General features: G+C 40.4%; 1 protein-coding gene across 1 annotated transcript in view; it reads left to right on the top strand.

Annotated features, from left to right (window-relative positions):
• The window catches only part of LOC121442232 (colorectal mutant cancer protein), a 368,334-nt gene that overhangs the window by 26,465 nt on the left and 335,406 nt on the right, over window positions 1-6,463 (top strand). The gene's annotated exons all lie outside the window — the stretch shown is intronic.

The following is a 6,463-nucleotide window of genomic DNA, read 5'->3' as shown; positions in this document are numbered from 1 at the left end:
TCTCCACTGTAGATGACAGCATAGGGGCCACAGAGATGCCAGTTCTGCTACAACCTATTGGCATCTTTCCCTTAGGATTGGTTCTTTCAACTGACCCTGGACCTGCTCTGGTTAAAAGGATATCCTGCACTATGAGCTGAGGGGTCCTCAAAGAAATGGAGTTGCGCTAGCTAAGACTAGTTGTTTCCAGTAAGACTTAAATGCAGGATGGTTCCAGTCATGCCATTACAGGCATAAGGAGAGGAGCTGCTCACAGCAGTTGCAAACCTAATAGAAAATCATCAACAGACGATCTGATGAGGATGGAGGTTTAGACAAGCCTAGGCATTTCTTTTTGAGGGACCTGCTTCCACAGAGGTAAGTGTGGTTTCCATAGCCTTCCTGGATTTTTCCCCCTGAGGTTTGGGTTCACTTGGTAGAGTTAGCAGACAGGTGAGGAAGATGAAATGCCCACTGTCATACAAGTACTCCTTGATAGTTAGCTGTTAATTGGCGTGGTTAGGTTTAATGAACTCATTTAATAACAATATTCCTGCTGAGGGTTTTATTGAGTGTAAATTCCTCAATTTAATAATGTAAAATGTATCTGTGGAGTGTTAATAATATTTTCAGAGAGTAAAATCCTGGAAGGTTATGTGTAATGGATTAATTAAATAAGAAAGCCCCCAAATACTTTTCAAACTGATTTTGACAGTGATCTCTGCTTCATGTGAATGAATTAAGTAGACTATTCCAAACGGCATTTGTGTATGCTCATTGAAAAGCACCATCTAAAGTTAACAAAATTAGATCCGATGAAGCACAAACACAGCAAAGTATTCTGCCTGGCAGGCGAGAGTTTTGTTTTCTGTACTGATCCATTAAGTTGAATAACTTGATTTCCTTACAAGATGTCGACAATATGTCTCCTCCATGTAGAGAAGTCAGCGGGAACTTTCCAATCCACCCCAGACTGCAGCAGCTTGGAGCAGCAGTGGTCTTGCATAAGCGTTTGGGAAATGTTTTTAATTGTTTTAATTGCATATTAGCAAAACGACACAAACTTCTTATAGCTTTTTCAAAGTAAGCAATTCATTTAACTTAGCTAAGAATCTTTGAGCTGATTGTGAATGTCCTGTATATGATATATTCAAGAATTTTTTAAAGCACATTTTCAAAAGGTGGTTTATAATTCTTCAGCCTGACTAGTTGTCCCAGGGGATGGATAGCCCCCCAATTTTCATGTTTTCACAATAGGGCTAGAAAAAAATGCAAATTAGGATGTGGTAAAATGATATGTACTTAAGTATGTAGACTTGAGTTCTCCAGAGTCCTCAAAGGCAGTTTATTCTGAGAATGAGTTTTGTGATTTTGTTTCCAGAGACGTAATTATTCCAAACAGAAGTCCTGAGGGACAGTATTGAGCTCATTTTACATTCCCTTCGGACTACAGAAGAGTGAGTGTTGAACTTTCTAAATACCACAAAGATTAAAAGTTATAATTTCCAGTGAAGTCCATTTTTATCACAATGAGAAATGTGCTTATTGTATTTGAAGCATCAATAATTCCGGTTGCATTGACATAATACCTAAGCCTGCAGTCCCACAGACTTGGAGGCTAAAGGTGAGGTAGGTGTATCAGGGGCAGTGAGCAGGGATAGGGGATCAAGCATCCCCTTAATAAATCATTTTCCTTCATTTTGTTTTGCAGTGTGGGGAGTCGAACCCAGAGTCCTTCTCATATCAGACAAATACTCCAGGAAACACTTCAGATCTCCTCCCCTTTCCTGTCTTGAGTCATCCTGAGAATGTCAGTCTTGCCCTGTGCTTGTTTCAGTCTGCCTATATGGTACCTTACGACAGGCAGGACATAGTTTCTTAGGGGCCTTTAAGATTTGTTTCATTGTAAATGCATCACCAGTTAACTAGTCCTGAGGATAGATTTTTTGGGGCTGTATGTCTGGCACCCAGGGAGACCTAACATTTTGAAGGGAACGAATGACCTGGGGCTCTTGGATACAATCCCCACTGCTGACTTGTTGTTTGTCAAGCCTCCAGGTTTTCAGTTTGGGTTCCTCTATGGTCCTCATCTGCTAGGTTCAGCCTGGTGCTGATTCTGAGCTCAAGGGGAGTGTAAACAATGAATGTTCTGCCTTCTGGGCCTCAGTGTCAGCTTGTGTTGGCTGCCACACAGGCTCTGACCTCATTTCTGATACCAAGTCCCCCATGGCCTTGTTTCCTGGTCCTAAGTCCCTTCCATAGAAACCCATTCAGCTCCTCGAGGACTGGCTTGCCTAGTTCTCATTTGCCCTCCTACCCGAGGCTAACGCATGCTGGCTTGGTTTCAGAGTATCACCAGCTCTGTGATAGGTGACCTCTGACCTCTAGCTACTCACCTTTCTCCTGTTGCACACCTATATAATATCAAAATTTATAATGAAAACAACACTCTTCTATTCATCTATCCTATGTCTTCATTTCTGTATAATATTAAGCACACTTTTAAGCTGTGCTGTCTCATGTTGGCTCTGATAGTCTGTAACATCCTTATATTACTTTCTCTTCTACTGTCCATTAATTATAGGTCAATTGTGTTGGTTTCTACTAAAAAAGGAAATTGAGCATCTTCCTTGAAATATGTACCCTCTTTCCGTTTCTGCATCCTAATCATAACTCTGTGTTATTAGATCAACATTCAGGCTTCTTGTTACATAAGAGAAAACCAGCTGCAGCAAATGCTGAGTAAGTGGCAAACAATCCATTACTACTGGAGGAGACAGAGGTTCCTGTGAGCTCCTAGCCAAGACATAACTCCTGTTCTATGCATGTCTGTTTAAAGATAGTTTATTTAGTATATGTTACTGATTTATTGGCATTACACTAATGTCTAATAGCACTACAATTCACTCCTGAAGGATAACTATCTAAGCACACAGCTCTATAAGCTCAGGAAACCAGACAGTGCTTACGCATGGGGGCTGCTTTAAACTGTGCCATCAACAACAAAATGTATGAAGACGTAAAGACATGCACTCAGTAGACTGTTAAAAGGACGCGGGCTTCCAGGTTAGCAACTGGACTAGTTTGATTCCTGTTGGTATGATGAAATACACTTTGGGGAAAGAGGGTTTGTTTGGCTTACAGGTTATACTGTCCATTATCATGGGAAGCCAAACTAGGAATTCAAAGTAGAAATTGAATTCAAGACTAAAAGGAACATTGCTTACTGCCCTGCTTCCCCTGGCTTGTTCAGATACCTTTCTTATATAGCCCAGGCCCACATTTTCAGGAATGGTACTGCCCACGTGGGCTGAACCCTCCTATAACAAAGAGCAATTGAGAAAATGCCACATGGACGTACCCACAGCCTATCTGATAGAAACAATTTTTCAGTTGAGGGGCCCTCTATCCAGCTGTCTCTGGATTATATAAAGTTGACAGAAACTGACTGTCATATTCAGTGTTGGTGTAAATATGAGATAAAAGAAAGGCTCATATCATCTATAATTGCTAAAAGTCAAATAGACTAAGTCTTTCTATAAGGTGGCTTAGTAGGTGGAAATTCCCAATCCTGATACTTTGGATCACATTAGTTCCATCCCCAGGAAGTTACCCTAAGGGAATTAATCAGAAAAGTTCTTAATGATACCTATCAGAACATTTTCACAAGAGAAAAGTGTTATAAACAATCAGATGGGTTTCAAATTGTATTGTTATATTTATATAATTTTTGCGACTACAATTATTTAAAACCCAATACAACTATACTTAGTATCTTAAAAAGATGTTTACAATTTTTGCTACATGGGATGCATGGTCTATAAGACAGTCTTTCAGTATTATTTAATGTAGGGGAATGCTATGTAGGAACAGATACAGAGCTGTATCGTTAGAGAAATAAACACCTGCACATATGCAAATACACACTTAAATGTAAACCTATGTCTATAACTCTCAGTGCATAGATATCTACCCAGAACAACCACTATAAGAATGCATTCATTTTAAAGATGTATCTATTTATTGATTTAGTGTTTATGTGCGCCTGTATGAGTTTATATGTTTCCAGTGTATGCAGGTGCCCATAGAAGCCAGAAGAAAGTGTCTAGTCCCCTGGAACTAGATTTATAGGTGATTCTGAGCCACTGTGTGGGTGCTGGGAACTGAGCCCGTGCCCTCTGCTAGGAAAGCAAGCTGAGCATGACATGGAGCGCAAAACCATTAGGCAATGTTCCTGCATGTTTCTTCCGTCTCTCCTTCAGCTCCATGCCTCAGGTTCCCACCCCACTTCCCTGATGACAGGCTGTCTTGTAACCTGTAAGGTGAAATAAACCTTTTCCTTTCCATGTTGTTTTGATCATGGTATTTTGTCCCATCAATGGAGAGCAAACTAAGGAATGATTTTGCAGACAGAGTCACAGGGATCCAGAGAGAGTCCAAAAAAAAAAAAAAAAGGCAACATCTAGAAAGTGTCAGAGGAGGAATTCGTCCTTTCTCAGAACACAGAGAATACTTTCTGCCCGACCCACAGTCATAAGAGTTTCACCTTCCGGCTCCTTGAGCTGAGTTCCTGTTTTAACATTTGCTGTGAGTCCTTGGAGATCTGGTCTGTTCTGGACTAAATCGCAGATGCTTTGTAGCTGACAAGTTGCCCAAACTCCATAATCCTTAATTCCTTTACCAGCAGAAGGGAGGTAATGATAGTCTCCACACATTTATTATAGACATTGTATAACGTGGCAAACACAAAGTATGTGCTGAATAAATAATAATTATGTTGACTTATTCTGCAGTTTAAATCATGGTATATATAATTTCCAATTCTGCTTTTGCTCTTAAGCAGTTTATTGCAAACATTTATTATGTTGCCCTGGTTCTTCACATTCATGTTTTAGGGTTGTATCTGGTTTCACTGAGTGGATAGTTTTTTACCATCTACTGTATGGGTAATATTTAAGCTTTATTACCTATTTTTATTACTGTGTGAAAGAGCAGTGATCTTGGGTTAGTTGTTTGAGGTTTCTGTAAATAACAATACTGCTTTTGCAGAGCTGAGCTGAAGGTTAATGAAGACAAACAACAGAACAGTTATAAAACCCCTAACGCTTTGCCAGCTTCTTCATGCATTGTTAAAATGGGTTAGTTCTTTCCCCTCTGCACCAGGAAGGTAACTAACACTCAGTGAAAGGGACTTAACTTTAAGCAGACTTAAAAAGCCTTGCTTCCAAGGCTCCCAAGGCTCCCAAGACCTGGGGAATAAAGGTTTGGTGGTGCCTTTAATCCCAGCAATTGGAAGGCAGAGGCAGGAAGATCTTTATGAGTTCGAGGCCAGCCCGGTCTACAGAGTGAGTTCCAGGACATCCAGAGCTATATAGAGACACCCTGTCTCAAAAAACTAAAAATAAACAAACAAAAGGCCTTGTTCCCACTTTTGAAAGTTCTTGTTGTTTCAAGCATACTTCTCTGAGATTTTCTTGTACATCTTCTGTTTGAGCCTCCTGGAACCCCATCTCAGTGGCTCTCGCTTAGGAGTCAGTCGATGGAGATCTGCTTGTGCCCCCTGGAGCACCGCCTTCTCAGTGGCCCTCGGATAAGAGCCAGTTGTTCCAACAGAAAGCCTTCGACTTTAGTCTTTCCTATTTTTAAACATTACTCCGAGTGGTCACTTAGCTATATTTACATTGATTTGAAAACACTCCATTACGCTTTCACTTGTGGGACCAATGTCGAGGACAAACAGCGCTATAATGAATTCTTCCTACTGCTAAGTACGTGAGAGGGTAGAGCCCTAAAAAGGAGTTTGAGCTGGAGCAATCTGCACTGTATTTACACGACTCAATTACGCTGCAATATAATGTGTGTGATTTGGGTCATTTAAGAAAACTTCAAAGGACCTCAATAGGCACTCTGTGGCATAAATGAGCTTGTGATTGCCTGGATTTTTTTTCAGTTAAAATCAAATCTTCACATACAGTTGTAAGCTCACAACTCCTAAAGCTGAAAAGAAACGAAAGAGCCTAGAGCTGGGTTCTAAGATGAGAATTGTGGGAAAGATTTGTTTGTAATTAACTGGGAAAGCACTTTTATGTTGAACATCACCATAATCCTTCAGGTGCACAAATTGCACATTAGATCGCATAGAGAAGAAGCAGGCCTTTTAACATGTGGGATGCACCCCCCAACCGTCCCCACCACACACACAGACTGTAGTAATTTTGAAGATGAACTTGTGAACTTTTAATTTATACAGTGCTTTGGTGTAATTAGTCCTTGAATTCTCTGGCTGTTGAGGTGTAATTATTTACAAAAGGGATGGAGCCTGGAGAGCATCCTGACTTCCAGGGGGAAAGGATACTGTGCATCCATCATCATCATCATGCTCAGAAAGTGTGGCTGTGTGGACAGACACTAAAGACTTGAAATAACACCAATAAACAGCCTCATCTTGCAAAACCATATTATTTTTTATGAATCTTCCCCTTAT

This window comes from Microtus oregoni, unplaced genomic scaffold, assembly GCF_018167655.1.
Source record: "Microtus oregoni isolate MIOR12 unplaced genomic scaffold, Mior012 000088F_ref0000325, whole genome shotgun sequence".
Taxonomy (NCBI): Eukaryota; Metazoa; Chordata; class Mammalia; order Rodentia; family Cricetidae; genus Microtus; species Microtus oregoni.
The sequence above is the reverse complement of the archived record's forward strand: the minus strand, read 5'-3'. Positions and strand labels throughout refer to the sequence as shown.